The sequence below is a fragment of the Callithrix jacchus genome, chromosome 12 (genome assembly GCF_049354715.1).
Source record: "Callithrix jacchus isolate 240 chromosome 12, calJac240_pri, whole genome shotgun sequence".
Lineage (NCBI taxonomy): Eukaryota > Metazoa > Chordata > Mammalia > Primates > Cebidae > Callithrix > Callithrix jacchus.
The window spans coordinates 43638126-43661282 of NC_133513.1; the positions used below are offsets into that span (position 1 = coordinate 43638126).

General features: G+C 48.4%; 1 long non-coding RNA gene and 1 pseudogene across 1 annotated transcript; both read left to right on the forward strand.

Moving 5' to 3' along the window:
* The first annotated feature begins 2152 nt into the window (after nt 1-2152).
* LOC144578649 (uncharacterized) lies at nt 2153-4080 on the forward strand. Its single transcript, XR_013524858.1, has 2 exons — nt 2153-2796; nt 3177-4080. It is a non-coding gene; the product is annotated as an uncharacterized LOC144578649 (long non-coding RNA).
* A 149-nt stretch (nt 4081-4229) lies between these two features.
* LOC100895095 (ubiquitin-conjugating enzyme E2 variant 1 pseudogene) lies at nt 4230-4796 on the forward strand (annotated as a pseudogene).
* Nucleotides 4797-23157: the final 18361 nt, after the last annotated feature.

A 23157-nucleotide genomic window follows, 5' to 3' on the forward strand; every position in this document is an offset into this window, starting at 1 on the left:
ATTTCCATGTCAAGACCCTTAACTATGAGCAGAAGTGTGGAACACAGGAGCTTCCAGTTCACAGAGATGAGAGGTCAGAATTGGCTCCAGGGCAGTGGAAGACCAGTGCAGGAAGAAGTCACAGGGCACTAGAGTCACAGAGGACAGGGTAGAGTCACAGAAAGGAGAGACCCACATACATGAAGAGAGGAGCTTTCTCCAATGTTAATGATTCCCAGATCTCAGCCTCGTTTCCATAAGGCCTGGCTCGGCTTCTTCTCTGCCCTTAAGGAATCTCCCCCTTCCTCCAGGTAGCCTGAATGGGCTTTTCCACATGATTAAAGGAGCCACATCCATATCCCCTGGCACTGGCTTGCATGGCATCTGTTCCATTGACCTCTGCTTTTCCATCCCCATCACCATATTCAGGTCCTTCTCCTGCAGTACTAGGTTTCTCTTGCTCTTGCCAAACCAGTCTCTGGTTTGCCTTTAGGAAAATCACCTTCCCCAGCCACAAATGTGGCTTTTTGCAGCCCAGCTCCAAAACCGCCCCTACCCTGTGGATCACCCGGCCTCAGCTGCCAGCGCCCTCAGGAAGTCTGACCATCTCATCCTGGCATTCAAGGACCCATGTGATTCAGTCTCACTGCCTCTCAGAGTTATGTCTCCTCTTGGCTACAGGCAACCCAGCCTGCAAGGAAACTGTCCTGCTTTGGGCCCTGCTGTGTTGCTCTCTGCACCAGCCTTTGCCTCTGCACTGTATTCTATGAAGTCCTCTCAGGCTGCATGGAGGATTATCCTCTCAGGTCCCTTAGGGATGGAGACTCAGGGACATCAGAACACATCTCAGCTGTGGTGACTAGCCCTAGGATTCCCTGTCATGGGGCTGACATGCCAACGCCCATGCCCTCTGCCTATGCTTCCCCTGCTGCCCCAAACACCTCCTTCTGCCACTGCTCTCCCTCCTTTCTTCAGAAGCCCCTGCCAGCCCTGGGGCTCTCTGCGGATTCCTGTTCCTTCCAGTCTATGAAAGCTCAGCCCATACGCTTTCCTTAAAGGGGCCCTGGGCTGAACAGGCACCCCCAGTTCTCAGATTCTCAAATAAACAATAATAAACCTCCAGGACAATGCCCATTCCTTTTGTCTTCAGCTTTCCTTACCAGATGTTTATGTATTTGCATATATACTCAGTTTCCCCAACAATACATCAAGTACTTTTTTTTTTTTTTTTTGAGATGGAGTTACTTTCTTGTTACTCAGGCTGGAGTGCAATGGCGCGATCTCGGCTCACCGCAACCTCCACCTCCTGGGTTCAGGCAATTCTCCTGCCTCAGCCTCCTGAGTAGCTGGGATTACAGGCACGCGCCACCATGCCCAGCTAATTTTTTGTATTTTTAGTATAGACGGGGTTTCAGCATGTTGACCAGGATGGTCTCGATCTCTTGACCTCGTGATCCACCCGCCTCGGCCTCCCAAAGTGCTGGGATTACAGGCGTGAGCCACCGCGCCCGGCCCATCAAATACTTTTTTTTTTGAGATGGAGTCTCTGTTGCCCAGGCTGGAGTGCAGTGACATGATCTCTGCTCACTGCAAACTCTGCCCCCCGGGTTCAAACGATTCTCTTGCCTCAGCCTCCTGAGTAGCTGGGATTACAGGCACCTGCCACTGTGCCCGGCTGATTTTTGTATTTTTAGTAGAGACAGGGTTTCGACCTCTTGGCCAGGCTGGTCTCGAACTCCTGACCTCATGACTCACCCGCCTCCGCCTCCCAAAGTGCTGGGATTATAGGTGTGAGCCACTGTGCCCGACCGGTACTTTTTTTTTTTAAGCCAGAATAACCGCAGTCATTGAACTGCAGTCCCATTGATCGCCGCCCAAATCTGGCACCTCTCTGAGGTATCCTCAGAACCATTTGGGGTCTCCTTGGGCATTGGAAAATAGAAATAAATTTGTACCTCTTTTATAATAAATTGTACTACGTTTTATGTTTTGCTGATCTCCTCCATCTGGGTTATTATTGTTTATTTGAGAATATTTTCTCTTTGAAATATATATATATATATTTTTCAGTAAAATGACATGACACTGAGCACAGTGTTCCAAAGGCGGAGGCGGATGAGCGCAGGAGGCCTTCCTACGTCTCGGTAGGCGACGCCCTCCCACCCCTTCCCTTGTTCTCTCGGCACTCCTTCCTGCTGGCAAAGGTAGACGCGCCAGTTTCTGCTGCTCCCCCACGGAATGGAAGCCCCAGATGGCAGGGACCTAGTCTGTCACTCACGTCCAGGCCTCTCCCCAGCGCCTCTGAGGCACCAGTGCTGGGTCGGGGCGTCTGCGGGGCTGCGGGGGAAGGGGCGCCCAGGAGCGCGGTCCCAGTCCTGGGAGGGAGAGGAGTCCTTCGAGGAAAGGGACAGAAGAGACTTGAGGACAGAGCTCCAAGGGCAAGAAAGAGGGAAAGGATCGGAGTGAGGAGGACGTCCAGGCGGGGTTGGGAGGGCCCCGCGCGGGCCAGGCCCACGGGCTGTCTAGGGCGCCTCGCCGCTCAGGGCCACGGGTGCGCTCTCCGCTCCTGTCGGGCCGCCCCGACGCTGTAACCGCCTCCGAGGCCGGCCCTTCTGCCTCGAGACCAGCTCGGGCCTGGCACTGAGCAGTGGGGAGGGCCGGAGATTTCCCTTAGTGGACTCCCAAGTCCAACACCTGTACCTGGGCGCGTCTCGACACTGGCCGGATGGCGGAGGAAACCGCGTCGCGGACCCCAGCCAGCCCGGGCCCCCGCCTCGGCTTAGCTCCCTTTACCCAGCGGTGGCCTCGGAGGCCCAGGTGGGACGCGCCGCCCACCTTGAGAGGAGGCTGGGGGTTGGGGGACGGGCGCGTCCTTAGGTTCCTCTCCTGTCTTCTGCCCTTTTTATTCTCCCCTGCACCCTGAGGCGGGCGGCGCCGGGCCAGGGTTTGCGGGTGTCATTTGCTTGGTAAGTAGGTGGGCAAGTGACGCATAGCGCCGTGGCCGTCTTCCAGGCGCTCTCTCTGTCTCCAGAGGCGCCGGCACTGCGGTGCCCTAGTCATGCCTACGGCCTCAGTCTCCCAACCCGAGAAGTGGGTGGGCGACGGAAAACCAGGCCGAGTTGCGTCTCCCACTCCCTGTTCTCCCCTAGAGGAGCCCACCAGCTCCAAATCGCGACCTCTTCTTCCCCAAACCACAGACTGTAGCCCGCCTCGGGGACCAGGATATGGAAGGGGCGGTGGAGCGCCCTGGCCGTGATCCTCCCTGGGCGGGGCAGGCGTTCCAGTCTGGAAGGTGCTGGTGTGGGAGGAGCGAGAGGAGCCAAGGCCGACTCAAGTCCCGCGCGACCAGCGGCGGAGCCCAGAGCCAGGTCAGGAGGGCGCTCAAGCAAGCTTGGGAGAGGCCGAGGTTTCCCGGAGGCGGCGGCGAGAGGAGGCCTGGAGAGCGACGGGGCCACGCGGACACCGGCGGGAGGTCTCCCCCGGGACGCGCGGGATTTTAGGCCTCCAAGGCCCTCGCCCGCCGCCTCCGCCTCCCGGCGCCGGGGCTGCCAGTCCGGCCCGTTCTGCCTGTCCTCTGCCGTGCGTCTGGGGCGAGCGCGCGTGTCAGCCGATTTGCCCAGGACCGCATGGCGCAGCTCTGCAGGGCCACAGCGGCGGGTTGTCGCTGACTGCCAGCTCTGCGCCCACTGCCCTGCTGCGCGGCCGCCTAGGGCTCATCGCGCGGAGGCCGGCCGGGTTCCTGATGGGTCCATTCCTCCCGCGCCCTCGCACTCGGAGTAGGACGTGAGAGAGGCTTTGGGGCTTGTCCCGGGCTAGGTCCGGAAGCTGTCATCTCTACGAGGTCTCAGTGTGCCAGCAGCGCCCCCTGCGGGGCGTCGCCTGCACGGGGTCCGGAATACATTCCGGTCCGCGCCCAGCCTGGAGGCCCGAGCGCCTGCCTTTCCTCTGCGGTCTGCTGCCTTGGGCGCTGGCCTTAGAAGTTCTGAGTTTGAATCCAATCTCCAGTATACAGAAAGCCACGGAAATATGAAGCTTTGTGATTGTTATAAAATGAACACCTTTGTAACCACTACCCAAGCCAATAAATAGTACTTTCCCCCAGAATACCTTCTTGTGCTCCTTTCCAATTTCACTCGACTCCTTCCTTGCCAAAGTAGCCACTATCCTGCCTTTCATAGTAATTACTTATCTTAGTTTAAAAAAATTGTTGTCGGAGGGGCGAAGAAGGGGCCCGCCTTCAAGCGATAGCAACGCATGATGGCAGCCACCACGGGCTCGGGAGTAAAAGTCCCTCGCAACTTCCGACTGTTGGAAGAACTGGAAGAAGGCCAGAAAGGAGTAGGAGATGGCACAGTTAGCTGGGGTCTAGAAGATGACGAAGACATGACATGACACAAGATGGACAGGGATGATAATTGGGCCTCTAAGAACAATTTATGAAAACCGAATATACAGCCTTAAAATAGAATGTGGACCTAAATACCCAGATGCACCCTACTTTGTAAGATTTGTAACAAAAATTAATATGAATGGAGTTAATAGTTCTAATGGAGCCGTGGACCCAAGAGCCATATCAGTGCTAGCAAAATGGCAGAATTCATATAGCATCAAAGTTGTCCTGCAAGAGCTTCGGTGCCTAATGATGTCTAAAGAAAATATGAAACTCCCTCAGCCGCCTGCAGGACAGTGTTACAGGAATTAATCAAAAAGAAACACCACAGGCCCTTCCCTTCCCCGCCCTCATTCGATTTAAGCAGTCTTCATTTCCACAGTAGTAAATTTTCTAGATATGTCCTGTAGAACTCAAAGTACTGGAAAGGAAGCTCCCATTCAAAGAAAATTTATCTTAAGATACTGTAAATTATACTAACTTTTTGTCCATTTGAAATATATAAGTTGTGCTATAACAACAACAAAAAATTGTCACCCAAGTTCGCCTCTCTAGAATCTTGCTCATTTTGTTAATTTTTTTTTTTTGATGGAATCTCCCGCTGTCACCCAGGCTGGAGTGCAGTAGTGTGACCTCAGCTCACCACAACCTCCACCTCCTGGGTTCAAGCGATTCTCCTGCCTCAGCCTCCCAAGTAACTGGGCCTACAAGCACGCACCACCACACCCAGCTAATTTCTTGTATTTTTAGTAGAGACGGGGTTTCACCGTCTTAGCCAGGATGGTTTTGATCTCCTGACCTCGTGATCTGCCCACCTCAGCCTCCTGAAGTGCTGGGATTACAGGCCTGAGCCACCCCGCCCAACCTTGTTAATATCTTTTAAGTCTCTTTAATTTGTAGGCTCTTTCTCCATCACTTTCTTTTCCTTACAATGTATCCTTGGAAGAATCTGAAGAGATTCCAGTCTGGATTTCACTGATTTTCTCCCGGTGCAGTTCAACACATCTCCCTGTTTTTGGCATTTCCTGCAAATTGACAGCTGGATCCAAAGGCTTGATCAGATTCAGGTTCAGGATTTTTGGTGAGACTCCAGGTGGGGTAGTGCTGGAGGCACTCCAGGAGGCACATAATGTCTGGTGGTCTTTTTTGAGATGTGAGGAGAGATGATGTCCAATGATTACATTCATTAATTCCCTGGGGGATGAAAACGGTGATATTCTAGTTATATAATTTATCATCTGCATTGATTTTATAAAGAGATTCTTTTTCTCATCTGCTATTTGGTTTCCCAGTGGAACCATTCACAGAGGAAAGGCAGGGTAAATGCTTCTATCTTTGCATTTATTTATCAATTTTCAAGATAATGAATCGCTAACCTGTCATCCTCCCAAAATGATGAGTTAGTTAAAAAAATATACCATCGTGACGCCGCGGACTTAAACGTGCTACATGGATTTCAATACATTGCAGTTACTATCATTACTGACATACAAATGGTCCCATCTTTTGGGCAGCTAGAGCCTCTTTGGGTTAACTCTTGAGTCCTTTAGATGTGACCCTAGTAGTGTTTGAATGCTTCCTTGTTATATGGTATGACAAGACATCTTATTAGTTTGAGATGCTAGGAATCTTCTTCATTTCTTGGTTGATCTTTGTTTCTAGGTCTTTTCAATGGAGGAGCTATAAATTACATATGTGATAAAATACACTGGAATTTGTACTGATGTAACTAATTTAAATGGAGGACTTCTTCATTACACCTGTATCTCTTTTCTTCCACACTGGGAATCCTGGTTCTTAAGGACACCAGGAATAACTGAATTAGAATCCAATTAGTCATTTGTTTTATTCAAACACAAGTTTACAATAACAATGTCAATACTACCATAAGTATCTGTAACTTCTGCAAACATCTAAAACTTTTCTTTATGCATATGTTATTTCTATCCCTCCCATTTTTTTTTTTTTTTTGAAGGAAGGGATGAAGGAAGGAAGGAAGGAAGGGAGGAAGCGGGGAGGGAGGGAGGGAGGGAGGGAAGGGAAGGAAGGAAATCAAGCAATGAGAGAGACATTGCCGACCTGGATCTAGAGGTTTACAAGTTGATTTCTTTTTTTTTTTGAGAGAAGGAAAGAAAAAAAAATAAGTAAAGGAGAGGAAGAAAGAGGAAGAGAAAGAGGGAGAGTAAATGGAAATATTGCTTTATTTTGAAAAAAAAATGAGTATTAATAATGGCCAATCAATGTTTCATTTAAACTTATGGGTAGGTGTGATGTGGTATTGACAAGAATGTATATTTTGTGTATTTGAAGTGGAGAGCTCTATGAATATTTATTAAGTTTACTTGTTCCGGATCTGAGTTCGAGTCCTTGATATCCTTATTAATTTTCTGTCTCATTGAATCTAAGTCTCGTATGTGGGTGTTAGGATCGTTAGCTCTTGTTGTTGCATTGATCCTTTTACCACTATATCTTTGTTGCTTTAAAATCTATTTTCTCCGATATGAGAATTGCAACTCCTGCTTTTTATTTATTTATTATTTATTTTTGCTCTCCATTTGGCTGGTAAATCTTTCTCCATCCCTTTGTTTTGAGTCTTTGTGTATCCTTGCATGTGAAACAGGTCTGGATGTAAAATGCCATTGGGTTTTGGCTGTGTCTTTTGATTGGGGGATTTAGTCAATTTAAATTTAGGGTTGCTGCCATTTGATGTTGACTGGCTGTTTTATCCATTCGTTGGTGTAAATTCTTCTTTATGTTGGTGCTCTTGACTTTTTGGTGTATTTTTAGAAAGGCTAATACTGGTTGTTTCTTTCTGTGTGTAATGCTTCTTTCAGAAGCTCTTGTAAAGCAGGCCTGGTGGTAATAAAATCTCTGAGTTCTTGCTTGTTCATAAAAGATTTTATTTTTCCTTCAGTTGTGAAGCTTAGTTTGGCTGGATATGAAATTCTGGGCTGAAGGTTCTGTTCTTTGAGAATGTTGAATATTGGCCCCCACTCTCTTCTGGCTTGTAGAGTTTCTGCTGAGAGATCTGCTGTAAGTCTGATAGGCTTGCCTTTGTGGGTAACATGACCTTTCTCTCTGGCTGCCCTTAGTATTTTCTCCTTCGTTTCAACCCTGGTGAATCTATGGATTATGTGCCTTGGGGTTGCTCTTCTTGAGGAATATCTTTGTGGTGTTCTCTGTATTACCTGGGGTTGAATTTTGACCTGCTTTGCTAGTTTAGGAAAATTTTCCTGAATAATATCCTGAAGAGTATTTTCCAGCTTGGATTCATTCTCTCCGTCGCATTCAGGTACACCTATCAAACGTAAATTTGGTCTTTTCACATAGTCCCACATTTCTTGGAGACTTTGCTCATTCCTTTTTATCCTTTTTTCTCTAATCTTTTCTTCACGTTTTATTTCATTAAGTTGGACTTTGACCTCTGATATCCCTTCTTCTGCTTGAACAATTCGAGTGTTTAAACCTGTGCATACTTCTCGGAGTTCCTGTATTGTATTCTTCAGTTCCATTAATTCACTCATACTCCTCTCTAAGTTGTCTATTCTCAATAGGATTTCATCAAACCTTTTTTCAAAGTTCTTAGTTTCTTTACGTTGGGCTACAACATGGTCTTTTAACTCACCGAAGTTTCTTATTGTCCATTCCTTGAAGAGTGATTCTGTCATTGGGATGCGCTAGTTCTCCATCAAGCCTTGTTCCATTGTTGATGTGGAACTGTGATCATCTTTAGAGGGAGAGGCCTTCTGATTTTGAGTATTCTCAGCATTTTTATGCTGGTTTCTTCCCGTCATTGTAAATTTATCCTCCTGTTGTCTTTGAAATTACCAACTTTCAGATTAGGTCTCTTGAGTGGACGTCCAGGTTGTTAGTTCCCAGGGCCAGAGCAGCGGCATTAAAACTGATGGTGCTTTTCTGCCCAGGATTCTCCTGTCGGGCTTCCTTCTTGTGTGGGTAGTAGGCGACTCTGCCTTCCCGGGGCTCCAAACCTAGGTCAGAAGGGGAACCGGTCCTGTTTACTCTGCTCCGAGCGCTCCCGCGCCGAGGTGCCGTCACAGCCGCTGCCGGGCTCTGGTGTCCTTCTGGGGACCCGGGCCGGTCCTCCGAACCTGTTTACTTTGCTCCGAGGGCTGCCGCGCCAAGGTCCCGGCAGAACCGCTGCGCCGACCCGTGTGTTTCCTCCACTGGGGGATCTCCTGCTCCGTGAGCGACCAGAATTTGTCTGAAAGTGTGGCTTCCTCTAGTTCTCCGCGCCTTCCCTGAGAGCTGCAATCCCGGGATGTCGTTTTTCCCCATTTTTTTTTTTTAAAGACAGAATCTTGCTGTGCCACCCAGGCTGGAGTGCAGTGGCATGATCTCGGCTCCCTGCAACCTCTGCCTCCTGGGTTCAAGTGATTCTCCTGCCTCAGCCTCCCGAGTAGCTGGGATTACAGGCATGCACCACCATGTCTGGCTAATTTTTGTATTTTTAGTAGAGACAGGGTTTCACCATGTTAGGTAGGTTGATCTCAAACTCCTGACCTCAGGTAATCTGCCTGCCTTGGCCTCCCAAAGTGTTGGGATTACAGGCATGAGCCACTGTGCCGGGCCTCCCCACTATTTTTGTTTGTACTCTTTGCATTATCAGATGGTAAAGCCATTACATACTATAATCCCTTTTTCTAAACCATTTAGTCTTCACTCCACGAATAACTATACATTTGTTAATCATCACCAATCCTTAATGAGACGTTTCTCTAGCTATTTTGGTCTCTGAAGCTAGTGCTTTAGTAGATCCTCAAGAAGGGGTATGGACCATGTTACTATAAAAGACAGAATCAGCATCACTGATCATTCCTTTGGCCTCAGGCCCCAGTATGGTTCAGTACAAGACTGTTAATATCCCATCTTTATTTAACAGTTTGATATTTTGTTCATCATGGATTTTTTGGCTTTGAACTTGGCTTAAAAAATTATTGCGGGCTGGGCACGGCGGCTCACGCCTGTAATCCCAGCACTTTGGGAAGCCGAGGTGGGCGGATCACAAGGTCAAGAGATTGAGACCATCCTAGCCAACATGGTAGAACCCCTTCTCTACTAAAAATACAAAAATTAGCTGGGAGTGGTGTCATGCGCCTGTAGTCCCAGCTACTCAGGAGGCAGGAGTATTGCTTAAACCTGGGAGGCGGAGTTTGCAGTGAGCCGAGATCGAGCCACTGTACTCCAGCCTGGTGAAAGAGCTAGACTCTGTCTCAAAAAAAAAAATTGTTTCATTAAAATCTCATTTTCTGCATCCCTGAAGTCTTTAGTGTGCTCTGAAATTCTGTGCTCCAGGCCAGGACCCTTCTCTGCTTACCTGCCTCACCCTGGTTGGAGTTTAGTTGGAGCTCCTCTTTCCTTGCTCTTTGTTTTTTTTTATCCTGTTCAATTTTTTTTTTTTTTTTTTTTTTTTTTAAAGAGACTGGGTCTTGCTATGTTGCCAAGAGTGGTCTTGAAATCTTGGCCTCAAGCAATCCTCCCATATTGGCCTCCCAAATTGCTGGGATTACAGGCGTGAGCCACCATGCCTGACCACTGCTTAATATTGATTCTGTTCCCAGGAGTTGCTGCCTACTGTGGGGTGCCGTTGGGAAGGGAGCCCTGGCAGGTCAGTGTGAGAATTCACAGATTTTCAGACCTTACCACAGACCCCTTGTAAGATCCAGAGTGAGCCAAACCTGCTGGTCCTCACTCGGCCCCTGCCCAGGTAAGCTGTTGCTTCCCTCTGCTTTCCCGCTACGCATGCTGATACTCATGTGTCATGGCTGTTGCCCACTCACTTGCATTTTGTGGTGACAGAGGGGGATACTTTGCCACCTAGTTGTGTTGCAATATTGTCCTTGGGTTTTGGTTTTAATGTCTTGTTGCTCTGACTGTGTTTATGTGGGGATTCAGAAAGCACAAAGTTATGTTACCACCACCACTGCCATTTTTCCAGATTAAATTTTTTTTACATTGTATTCATAAAGTAGGCAATTTATTTTAATAAAAGCTGCAACAAAAAACTAAAAAACAAAGCAAATTATTTGAAACACAAATATTGCATATAAATACAAGTTCTCAATCCTATTCATAATTTGAGAAATGTTATTGGATATGGTATGAGAAGTCCATTTACATAATGTGATCCAATATATGGGCAGTAAAGATTAAATATTTTTGAGGTGTCAATTGAGAGAGAATATTGAAGTTGGTGAAAAAGGAGAGAACAGGCCGGGCGTGGTGGCTCAAGCCTGTAATCCTAGCACTTTGGGAGGCCGAGGCGGGTGGATCACGAGGTCAAGAGATTGAGACCATCCTGGTCAACATGGTGAAACCCCATCTCTACTAAAGATACAAAAAATTAGCTGGGCATGGTGGTGCGTGCCTGTAATCCCAGCTACTCAGGAAGCTGAGGCAGGAGACTTGCCTGAACCCAGGAGGCAGAGTTTGCGGTGAGCCGAGATCGCGCCATTGCACTCCAGCCTGGGTAACAAGAGTGAAACTCCATCTCAAAAAAAAAAAAAAAAAAAAGGAGAGAACAGAAAGAGGTTCCAAGGAGAAAACACTACAACCTACAGCTGTCCCTGACATGGCAAAACAAATCCAGCTTCCTAGACATACTTTTTCTAATGAGGGAAATTACCATAAAGAGGCTTATCTGGATGTAAAAAGCAGCATCCAGAAAAATGAAGCCTATCTCGTAGGTTTGGGTTTGGCCTTATGCCAGGAAACCTCCAATGCCACTACCATCATCTTCTTCACATCTCCCCCATGTAGTCCCCACAGCAATAAGAATAATTCTGAGCAATCCCCTTCACCCCGCAAAGGCCTTATTTTTGAATTCTTTCACCTCTCAGATTCTCAAGTGTTCATGCAGCTATGCTCACAAAGGCCTCTATTATCTTAAACTTCAGAGTTTAGATTCCATCCCAGGGCACACACTTATACACTGAATGTGTAGTTAATGTATTCCTTTGGAGCAGAAAAAGTACTCGGGCTTCTAAGTTGAAACCACAGGTGAAACTTCAACACAATGGTGACCCCACTTTCATATTTGGACCAAAGTCCACTTGAAACCATCTAGACACTTGTGTTTCTGACGGCATCTTCTGTGGGTCAGTATTCTTGCTGGAGAATACAGCCACTATATGCACCCAGACAGTGGTTCTCCAAAAGGTTTCCCTGGACAAGCGGCATTGGAAACACCTGAGTACTTGTAAGAAAAGAATATTCTCAGGCCATAGACCAGAAGCACTGAGTGAACATGAAGGAGGGGCCCAGTAATCTGCAATAATACAAGCCCTCCAGATTATTCAGATGCAAGCTGAAGTTAACAGCCTCTGCAGCACTGAAGTCATAGCTTATCCTGAGTTAACAAATAATACAAGAAATAGGCTGGGCGCGGTGGCTCATGCCTGTAATCCCAGCACTTTGGGAGGCCAAGGTGGGTAGATTACAAGGTCAAGAGATCGAGACCATCCTGGTCAACATGGTGAAACCCCATCTCTACTAAAAATACAAAAAATTAGTTGGGCATGGTGGTGCGTGCCTGTAATTCCAGCTACTCAGGAGGCTGAGGCAGGAGAATTGCCTGAACCCAGGAGGCACAGGTTGCGGTGAGCTGAGATCGTGCCATTGCACTCCAGCCTGGGTAACAAGAGTGAAACTCCGTCTCAATAAAAAGAAAAAAAAAAGAAATAGATGGCAGGCATGTGACAATGTTGGAGTTTTGACTCAATACTAAAAAGCAAGTAAATAAATATGACTGAAAACACCCCTTCGCTGACTTTCTACTCTTTCCTGTGTTACTTCTCTCAATGTCCTCCTTGTACTTCCTGTGATCACCTCTCAAATAAACTTTTTTTTTTTATTGCATTTTAGGTTTTGGGGTACATGTGCAGAACATGCAAGATAGTTGCATAGGTACACATGTGGCAGTGTGATTTGCTGCCTTCCTCCCCTTCACCCATATCTGGTATTTCTTCCCATGCTATCCCTCCCCAACTCCCCCCGCCAAATTTATTTTTAAAAGGACACTTTGTTTTATTGATATATGATGGTTGTATATATTTGGAGGGTATAATAGTTTGATACATGTATACAATGTGTAATGATCAAATTCAGGTGATTGGGATATCCATCACCTCAAACATTTTTCTTTGTGTTGGAAACATTCCAATTCTTCTCTTCTAGCTATTTTGGAATATACAATCAGTTATTGTTAGCTATAGTCACCCTACTGTACTAGCAAACAGTAAATCTTATTCATTCGAACTGTATATTTGTAATCATTAATCAACTTTTCATTATCTCTTCTCCCTCCTACCCTTCCCAGGCCCTGGTAAGCATCATTCTACTCTCTGCCTCCATAAGATCCGCTTTTTTAGCTCCCACATATGTGTGAGAACGTGTGATATTTGTCTTTTTGTACCTGGTTTATTTCACTCAACATACTGAACTCCAGCTCCATCCATGATGCTACAAATGACAGGATTTTGTTCTTTTTTATGGCTGAATAATGCTTCTTTGTGTATATATATCACATTTTCCTTATCCATTCGTTCACTGGTGGATACTTAGGTTGATTTCATTTCTTGACTAATGTGAACAGTGCTGTAATACACGACAGTGCGGATAACTCTTAGGTTTACTGATTTCCTGTCTTTTGGATATATATCCAGCGGTGGGATTGCTGCATCATATGGTAGTTCTACTTTTAGTTTTTTGAAGCGCCCCCATCCTGTTGTCCACAGTGGCTGTCCTAGTTTATATTCCCACTAATAGCGTATGAAAGTTCTTTCTTTGAATCCTTGCCAACATCCATTATTTTTTGTCTTTTTGATGATAGCCATTCTAACTTGAAATCCTGGGGTGAGATGGTATCTCATCATGGTTTTGATTTGTATTTCCCTGATGATTACTGATATTGAACATTTTTTCATATAACTGTTGGCCATTTGTATGTCATTTGAGAAATGTCTATTCAGGTTTTTTTCTCATTTAAAAAATCAGGTTACTTGTTTAAAAAGGATACTTTGAAGCCAGGCATGGTGGCTCACACCTGTAATCTCAGCACTTTGGGAGGCTGTGCGGGGGCGGATCACCTGAGGTTAGGAGTTCAAGACCAGCCTGGCCAACATGGGGAAACCCCATCTCTACTAAAAATACAAAAATTGTCAATACCACATCACACCTACCCATAAGTTTAAATGAAACATTGATTGGCCATTATTAATACCCAATTTTTTCAAAATAAAGCAATATTTCCATTTACTCTCCCTCTTTCTCTTCCTCTTTCTTCCTCTCCTTTACTTATTTTTTTTTTTCTTTCCTTCTCTCAAAAAAAAAAGAAATCAACTTGTAAACCTCTAGATCCAGGTCGGCAATGTCTCTCTCATTGCATGATTTCCTTCCTTCCCTTCCCTCCCTACCTCCCCGCTTCCTCCTTCCTTCCTTCCTTCATCCCTTCCTTCCTCCCTACTGTCCTTCTTCCCTCCCTTCCTGCCTTCCTCCCCGCCCCCCCCCCCAAAAAAATACAAAAATTAGCCAGGTATGGTGCCTGTAATCCCAGCTACTTGGGAGGCTGAAGCAGGAGTATTGCTTGAACCCAGGAGGTGAGGGTTGCAGCGAGCTGAGATCTCACCACTGTACCCCAGCCTGGGTGACAGAGAGAAACTCCATCTTAAACAAATAAATAAATGAAACATAGGCTGGGTGTGGTGGCTTATGCCTGTAATCCCAGCACTTTGGGAGACTGAGGTGGGCAGATTGCTTGAGCCCAGGAATTTGAGACCAGCCTGAGCAACATGGCAAAATCTAATCTCTACAAAAATTAAAAAAAAAAAAAAAAAAAGAGGCATGATGGCATTTACCTGTAGTCAGTGCCAGCTACTCCAGAGGCTGAGGTGGGAGGATCACTTGAGCCTGCAAGGTAGGGGCTGCAGTGAATCATGATTGTGCCACTTCTCTCTGGCCTGGGTGGCAGAGAGAGACTTTTTCTCAACAACGACAAAATATATATGTAGGCTGGGTGATGTGGTACATGCCTGTAATCCAAGCATTTTGGGAGGCCTAGGCAGGAGAATCACATAAGCCCAGGAGATCAAGACTAGCCTGGGCAACATAGTAAGACTTTATCTAAAAATACAAAAAAAACTAGCTGAGTGTGGCGGGGTGTGCCTGTAGTCCCAGGTACTTGGGAGGCTGAGGTGGGAAGATTGCTTGAGCCTGGGAGATGGAGGCTGAAGTGAGCTGTGATCATACCATTGCACTCCAGCCTGGATGACAGAGTGAGACTGTCTCCAAAAAAAAAAAAAAAAAAAAAAAAGGCTAAAATTCTCCCTGACTTACAAAAAAAAAAAAAAAAAAATTAACTTCTGTACACCCATAAGATCTGCATGACTTAAAAAGTCTGACGATACTTTTTTTTTTTTGAGACAGAGTCTTGCTCTGTTGCCCAGGCTGGAGTACAGTGGCACGATTTCTGCTCCCTGCAACCTCTGCCTCCCAGGTTCAAGCGATTCTCCTGCCTCAGCCTCCTGAGTAGCTAGGATTACAGGCTCTCGCCGCCACACCCAGCTAATTTTTTATATTTTTGGTAGAGACGGGGTTTCACCATTTTGGGTGGGCTGGTCTCGAACTCCTGAACTCAAGTGATCTGCACGCCTTGGCTTCCTAAAGTGCTGGGATTACAGGCATGAACCACCATGCCTGGCCCTGATGATATATTTCATTTTAAACTATCATTCAGGAGTAAGGATAAAACAAGATTTTCAGAGAGGGAACCATAAGGAAGCTGGTGAGACTGCGGCAGAAACAGGAAATTGTGTACTCCGCTTGTGGGAATCTGAATCAGCTGACTATGTGGAGAGCACTTTGGGAATCCTCCTTAGATCTTTGTATACTTTGTAGCAGAGACATTTGTAAGTGCCTTCTCTAGAGAAACCTGTTCCTATGTTCGAAAGGGTATAAGTACCAAGATATTCATTGTGGCACTGTCGACCATTCTAAAGAAGTGGAAAAAACCTAACTCTGCCCTGGTAGGGGAACATGAGAGTGAGACGTGGAATTGCCATATCACTGAATGCTCCAAAGCAGCAAAGCCAGAGGTAGAAAACTCCATCTGCCAATGCATCTAAACATCAAAAACATGATTCAAGGAAAAAGCAAATGGCAACACGATATGCACAGCATCATCATAGTTTATGTAAAGTGAAAGACACTGACGCTGTAATGTATATCATTAATGAAAATATACACATATATCAAAGTATAGAAACGTCAATTGGACCTTTTAGCTGACTACTTAACAGAGTAACCAATACTACACATCAACAGCTGCGCCGCTGTGGGGAGGGGAAGCGGTAGGAAGGATGAGCATCAGCTCTCTCTGTAGTGATTTATTTCTAGTAGATACAGAAAGCTCCAAAGCAAAGGGATTTCATGGGTTATTTCTGCATGGCCGGTGAGGGTGTCTGTTACATCATTATTTATCTGTGTGCTTAAAAATTTTATAATTAAAATGTATTATCTCTGCCTGAGTTCTTTTTATTTTCCCTGTGAAGTAATCAGAAGGATTGGAAAATGAATAAGAAGGAAATAACTTAATAATTCTGCAGTTGAGTATAATTTGAAGTTTCATTCCTGACTATCTGTCACCCTCTACTCTACCAGTGCTGGGGAGCGCCTGGGAGGAGGTGTGAGAGGCCCGCAAGTGTTTACTCTGGTGCTCCTCTTGCTTCTCGTGCCCACGACACAGCACCTTGATGTCCTGCTCCATGGCAGTGCCTGCCCCACCCTTGCTGCCGAAGCCCTACCCCTGGCTTGCGTGTCCTTCCATTGCACATTCTTGCTTCATATCGCAAGCAGTGCTGCACACATACTTATGATGTCATGTGCATCTCACTGCCAGAATACAACAACACAATGAGTATTTTTAAAAGGATTGGGCCGGGTACGGTGGCTCACACCTATAATCCCAGCACTCTGGGAGGCCGAGGAGGGCAGATCCCCTGAGGTCAGGAGTTTGAGAGCAGCCTGGCCAACATGGCAAAAACCCCATCTCTACTAAAAATACAAAAATTAGCTGGCACAGTGGCACGCACTTGCCAGCTACTTGGGAGTAATCCCAGCTACTCAGGAGGACGAGGCTGGAGAATCGCTTGAACTGGGGAGGCAGAGGTTGCAGTGAGCCGAGATTATGCCACTGCACTCCAGCCTGGGCAACAGGGTGAGACTCCATCTCAAAACAAACAAACAAACAAAAAACAGAAAAGAAAAGAGAAATTAGTGTTCCCTACCCTACCCCCAAACTCCCACAACCCCCGCCCAACAGTTGGGTCCACCATCTTAGTGTTGGATGGGGCCATGCTTGCTGACCGTGTGTCACTTGCATGCGTTCCCCAGCTTCAGTCTGCCAGGATAGGGTGACAGTACGGGGCCCAGGACTCAGAGGGAGAAGGCCAGCAGAGGCAGGCGGGCGCAGTACTTGACCTTCCTCTTTCAATAACTCTAAACTAGTTCTTGCTGCTTTCACTCATTTAGGTTGGCAGACTCCCTGAGACACTCAGACATGACTTCCTAAGCATCATTCGTGAGTCCATCCCAGCCCTGCCCGGCCATGTCTGACCCAGGCTTGGGATGGCACTGGCACCCAGGGTAATTTAGGGGTCAGGTTTCAGCGGGCTCTACCTGAGGTGGGCTCAGGTCACAGAGCACAGCCAGGAAGGAGAACCAAGCCTTCTGGGGTATATGGAGAGTTCCAGGAGGAAGAGCTGCCTGGCTGGGCCTGGAGTTGGCCAGGTATTGGGGGAGGTAGGCTCCAGTGCTGTGGCCAACCTCAATGATGATGATTCCCAGGTCGCAGCCTTCTCCTCTACTCCCACCCTGCCCCTTGCAGCCCCTCCACTTACCCCACCTCCAGCCTTCCCTTGCTCTCCTCTGCTTCCAGGGAACCCTCAGGGGCTCTAGCCCCCCAAAATCCCCCCATATGCATTCTTATCAGCATCCCACCCCGATGCTTTGATAGACATGGGCTAGCCTGGGCTCTGCCCCCTCTTCAGTCTTCTCCATTGTGGGGATGCCCTTTCCTCTCCTGTCATCAGCAACCTGTGCCTGGGAGACATGGAGTCTGTCCTCTGTCCTGCCCTTAGAGCATTTCTCCTTGCCTTCCAGCAGTTCCCTCTCTGGTGTCGGGAGGACCGTGGGGCCTCTCCCCCAGCTGTGCATGCCCTCTCTGGCTGGCACCTTCTTCTTCCCTTCTCCCTCAGAAGTGGCTCCTCTGGACTCAGGTGCATCTTCTCTCTCCTCAGAGACCTGTTCCCACACCTCCTCCTTCCCTCCTCTCCCACTCCTGGGGACTTCCTCACCCTCCCAACAGGCCCAGAAGGCCCTAAAAAGAAAACAAACTAAACTTCCCTTGACTCTATAACTCCCTCCTGCTACTATCTCCTCTCCTTCCCGTTTTTAGGGACAGCTGTCTTCCAATCGCAGTTGGTGGCTCTACTCTCCATTTAGGCTTTTATCTCCACCTAGCATCCTGTATGCTAACGTCACCAGGGGCCTCCCGGGGCCACAGGGAATCACCACATCTCAGTCCTTGACTTCTGCAGTCCCTTGCTCTGCCTCTTTCATTATTTCAAGCTCCAGGCTCTTCAGTTTGCTCCTGGATTCACTCCCACACCAAGGCAAGACAGTCTTAGTCTCCTTGCTCACTCCTCCTCCTCAGCCTGGCCTCTAAAATTGTACTTGACCCTTCCCTGCCCCTGCTCAGCTGCTCAGCTGCTGCCCTTCTCTCTCCACCTGACCTCTCTAGACCTGAGGTTCTCAATCTCAGCTTTGCTCGAGAATCATTAGGGAGGTCTGCAAAATGCTGATGCCCCGGCTGATCGAATTCAGGGGAGGGCCAGGGTTGCTGATATTTTTCCAACACTCCTAGGTAATGTAAGTGCTCTGTTGCTGAGAAGCCCAATCCAGGGTGTTGCCTCTACTCTCAAGGCACCAGCATCCTGTCCTACTTGGGTGTCTTCCAGCCCGACTCCTCCTCTGAGCGCCACCTGCCGGTGTGACAGATCCATCTGGACTGGGAAGCAAAAAAAAAAAAGTTACTTAAAAATTCAATAAACTTGTTAAGGAATCTGTGGCTGCACTCCAAGCTGGTCCCCACGGGCTCGTGGTTCTTCTTCTTCTTCTTTTTTGAGATGGAGTTTCGCTCGTTACCCAGGCTGGAGTGCAGTGGCATGATCTCGACTCACCGCAACCTCCGCCTCCTGGGTTCAGGCAATTCTCCGGCCTCAGCCTCCCGAGTAGCTGGAACTACAGGCGCACGCCACCATGCCCAGTTAATTTTTGTATTTTTAGTAGAGACGGGGTTTCACCATGTTGACCAGGATGGTCTCTATTTCTTGACCTTGTGATCCACCTGCCTCGGCCTCCCAAAGTGCTGGGATTTTAGGCGTGAGCCACCATGCCCGGCCTCGTGGTTCTTCTTAATCAAGTAGTGAATCCTTTATAACATGGTGAGTGTCTCACTGCAATCATATGATCTAGATGTTAGTATTCCCACTTTACAGATGAAGAAACAGAAACTTGACCAAGGCCATGCAGGTAGCAGGAGGTGGAGCTGGGATTACAAACCCAGACAGTTTTGGCTCAACAGGGTCATAACCACAGTGCCAGCTTCAGCCAGGCCTGCTGCCTTCACAGTGGACAGCAGCTGGCAGAGTTGGCTCCTTGGGCTAGTCACACAGGGCCACAGGGTCAGGCAGGCAGTGGATGGACTGCCATGGCCACATATATGTGACAATCTCATTTGCCGCTGCCTTTATGTTCCCATTCTTAAATACCTCTCCCCAGAATCAAGGCTGGCTGCAACATTTATCCAGGCCCAAACCCAGCATAGACAGAGTCCAGCCCCACCAGGCATGGCAGCATTTTTTGTGATCTGGAGAAAGATCCTCTACAGGCAACTTCGCTGGAACTTCCCTGGTAAGTGGTTTCTTCCAGTGACTTAAGTATTGGAACAGATTTGCTGTAATCTCATGAGTGTCAAAGGTTTAATGGCGCCAAACTGCCTTCTGGAATGACCTCTCCCCCTTCCTGAAGTGGCAGCTCTTCTCGGCAGCTGCTTAAGCCAGAACCCTGACGTCTGTTTTGGCTGCTTTTTCTTTATCATCCCCCCCACGTGCAATTAACTTCTCCCCGGGTCCCATTGATTCTAACTCCAAAAATCTATTTATCCCTCTCTACACCTGCCCCCACTCCCCCTGGTCCAGGCTGGCTGGACCCTGTCCTACTCATGCTTTTCACTTCCCTTTCCCTTCCATTCAAGTGGGAGGTGTTTACAAGACAAGTTTGATCCTGCTTCTCTGGTGAGGAACAATTAAAAGGATCATTGCCACTTTGGGGAAAAGCCCAAATCCTCATTGGGGCCTTGGGCCCCTACTCCCCACAGCAGCCCTCGTGGCGAGTACAGTCACATTGGCTTTCTGTCTTCTCCTCCAAACAACGCTCCCTCCTCGCCCTCAGCTTCAGACACCCCAGGCCCAGACACCTTCTGGCTCTTTGCCTGGATATTAACTCATTCTTCAGCTTGCCCCCAAGGTCCCTCCACCCTGAGCACGCAGATCCTCCCAGACGCCTCGCCAGGAGTCCCGGGCGCTGTCAGCCTAGTGGGCCGCAGTGGTGGGTCAGATCAGGAAAGGGCGCGAGGACAAGGTGGGAGGCGGCCTCAGGCCCGGGCCCCGCGGCTCCGCAGCCGCCAGCACCCAGGTGCGCCCAGTTGGCTCTGTCACCCCCCGGAGGCAGCGGTGACCCCGGCGCTCAGTCTCTCCAGCGGGCCCGGCGAGGCCCGGCGCTGCCCGGACCTGGGTGAAGGGGCCCAGCCACGCTCCCCAAGCCCTGCAGGGCCCGCGTTCCTCGGGGATTGAGAGAATCCTAGCGCCTAGACCAGAGAGCTCCCAATCCGGGGGCGGGGCGGGGCTTCTCAGCACTGGCCCCGCCTACCGGGCCCCGCCCCTTCCAGTTTCTTCCTGGTTTTACAGGCTAGTTCTTCTCAGGATCGCGGTCTGAGAGGCCTGGTGCAGGTTCTCCGCCGCTTTACTATGCGGCGTGTGCAAGTCACCCTCATTCCTTTAATTAACGTCGACTGACCCCCTTCCACATGCCAAGCACCATTACAGGTACTGAGTATACAGCCTGGAGCTTAGAGTGTAGTGTGGGGAGATTGATAATAAAATAGGTTTTTATTTTGTTTTAAGACGGGTCTCACTCTGACGCCCAGGATGGAGTGCCGTGGTGCAATCTTAGCTCACTGCAACCTCTGCTTCCGGGTTTCGTTTTTTTTGTTGAGACGGAGTCTTACTCTGTCGCCAGGCTGGAGTGCAGTGGCGCAGTCTCGGCTCATTGCAACCTCCGCCTGGGTTCAAGTGATTCTTCCGCCTCAGCCTCCCGAGCAGCTGGGACCACAGGCGCATGCCACCACGCCCGGCTAATTTTTGTAGTTTTAGTAGAGACGGGGTTTCACCATGGCCAGGATGGTCTCGATCTCTTGACCTCGTGATCCGCCCGCCTCGGCCTCCTAAAGTGCTGGGATTACAGGCGTGAGCCACCGCGCCTGGCGATGCTTCCGGGTTTCAAGCGATTCTCCTGCTTTAGCCTCCTGAGTAGTTGGTATTGCAGGCGTGAGCCACCACGCCCGGCTAATTTTTTGTATTTTTAGTAGAGAGGGCCAGGCTGGTCTCAAACTCCTGACCTCAAGTGATTCGCCTGCCTCAGCCTCCTAAAGTTCTGGAATTACAGGCGTGACCCACCACGCCCGGCCACAAATAGGTTTTAAAATAGCATAGACTGTTGGGTGGTCATACTCCTTAGGGGAAAACACATAGCAGGAAAGAGGACCTGCAGTTTTAAGTAGGGTGGTCTGGGAGGCTTTCCTGAGAAGGGCAAGCGAGTGAAAACTTGAAAGCAGGTATCTGTCTCGGGGAGAAGCTTGCCAGGTAGAGCAACCGGTAGGTGCAAAGGTGTGTTCAGGGGGCACAAATATGTAGGCCACTGTACTGAGGCAGAGGTGAGAGGTTGAGGGATAGGAGGATAGAGAAGAAACCCTCCTATGGAGGGAACTTTTCCCCTAAGGGAGGTGGGAAGCCGAAGGTTCTCAGCAGAGGAGAGACAGAACAGACACGCTGTGTAGCTGAGTCAGTCTGGCTGCTGTTGCTGCGAACACGCTGTGAGGGTACGGGTGGGATCCCGGGACCAATTAGGAGCTCCTGCAATGAGGCAAGAGGCCTCAGCGGTGGTCTCGGAGGAGCGTGAAGGGGCTGGATTCTGGATCTTTATCGAAGCCAAAGCAGACAGGATTTGCTACTGGCTTGGCTGTGGGAGTGGCTTGGGGGTGGGAGGAGGAAAACAGAAAGTCAGGGATGACTCTCAGGTTTTTTGCCTGAGCTTCAGAAAGGATGGAAGTTGCCAGAATGGAGAAGGCTGCAGGAGAAGCCGGTTTAAGGGTGGGAAGATGTGGAGCTCACTTTTGGACACCTCTGGTTGAAGATGAATGTTCCGACTTTAAGTGGAGATGCTGGTTAGATGCTGGCTGTGTCAGTGAGGCAGGACTTCACGGCGGTGAGAGTTGGGGGTGGTGGGCTGGAAATCAAGATTTGGGAGTCATAACCATAGAGATGGCATTTTAAAGCATTGGAACTGTATGAGATCATCCAGAGAGTGACCGAGGAAAGGTGGGTAGGGGAGATAGGAGAAGGAGGGACTGAGGAGATTGAGCTGAAGCAGCCAGGAAGGCTGGAGAAAAACCAGAAGGGCAAGAGGAGGCCCCTACAGCCAGGTGAAGAGAGTGTTTAAGAGAGGGCTGCTCAGCTGTCCCAAATGTGCTGACAGGTCAAGAGGAGGAATGAGAGGCGACCACTGGATGTGACACCATCAGGTCATTAGTGATCTTGATAGAGCAGTGTGGGTGAATGGTGGGAGGAACGCTTAATTGGAGAGAGTTCAAGAGAGAATGAGAAGCGAATACCTGGAGACAATGAGTCTAGACAAGCCTTCCCACAGCGTGTAGGCTTTGAAGGGAAGATGGGGAGCATCTGGAGGGAGATGTGAGTGCAGGTCCTGCAGAGGCAGGCTCACTGACGCAGGAGGGGGAGGCCTGGCAGAGCAAGGTCTAGTGTTGGCTGTCAGGGGTGCTTCATCCAAGCAATGGGCAGAAGGACGCAAATTATGTGCATGTCGCTGCAGCTAGGTGCAGCTCGTGGACGTTCTCCTTTTTTCCCTTACATTAACAATATTTACTGAAAAGTGCATAAAACACAAATATACCATTTTGCGAATAAAGTAGGTCCAATGTAACCATCACCCAAGTTAAAAAAAGTTAAGGGTATTAACACCTCAAACATCTTTCCAGTGCTCCTCTGCAATCATAATCCTTTCCTTCTGCTCTAGACATAACCACTATTCTGGCTACGTTGATAATATTTTGTTTTACTTTGATTTTTGAGACAGAATCTTGCTCTGTTTCTCAGGCTGGAGTGCAATAGCACCATCTTGGCTCACTGCAACCTCTTGGGTTCAAGTGATTCTCCTGCTTCAGCCTCCCAAGTATCTGGGATTACAGATGTGTGCCACCGTGTCTGGCTTATTTTTTGTGTTAATATTTTTAGTAGAGATAGGGTTTCACCATGTTGCCCAGTCTGGTCTCAAACTCCTGGTCTCAAGTGATCCTCTCATCTCAGCCTCCCAAAATGCTAGGATTACAGGGATGAGCCACCATGCCCAGCTGACACTGA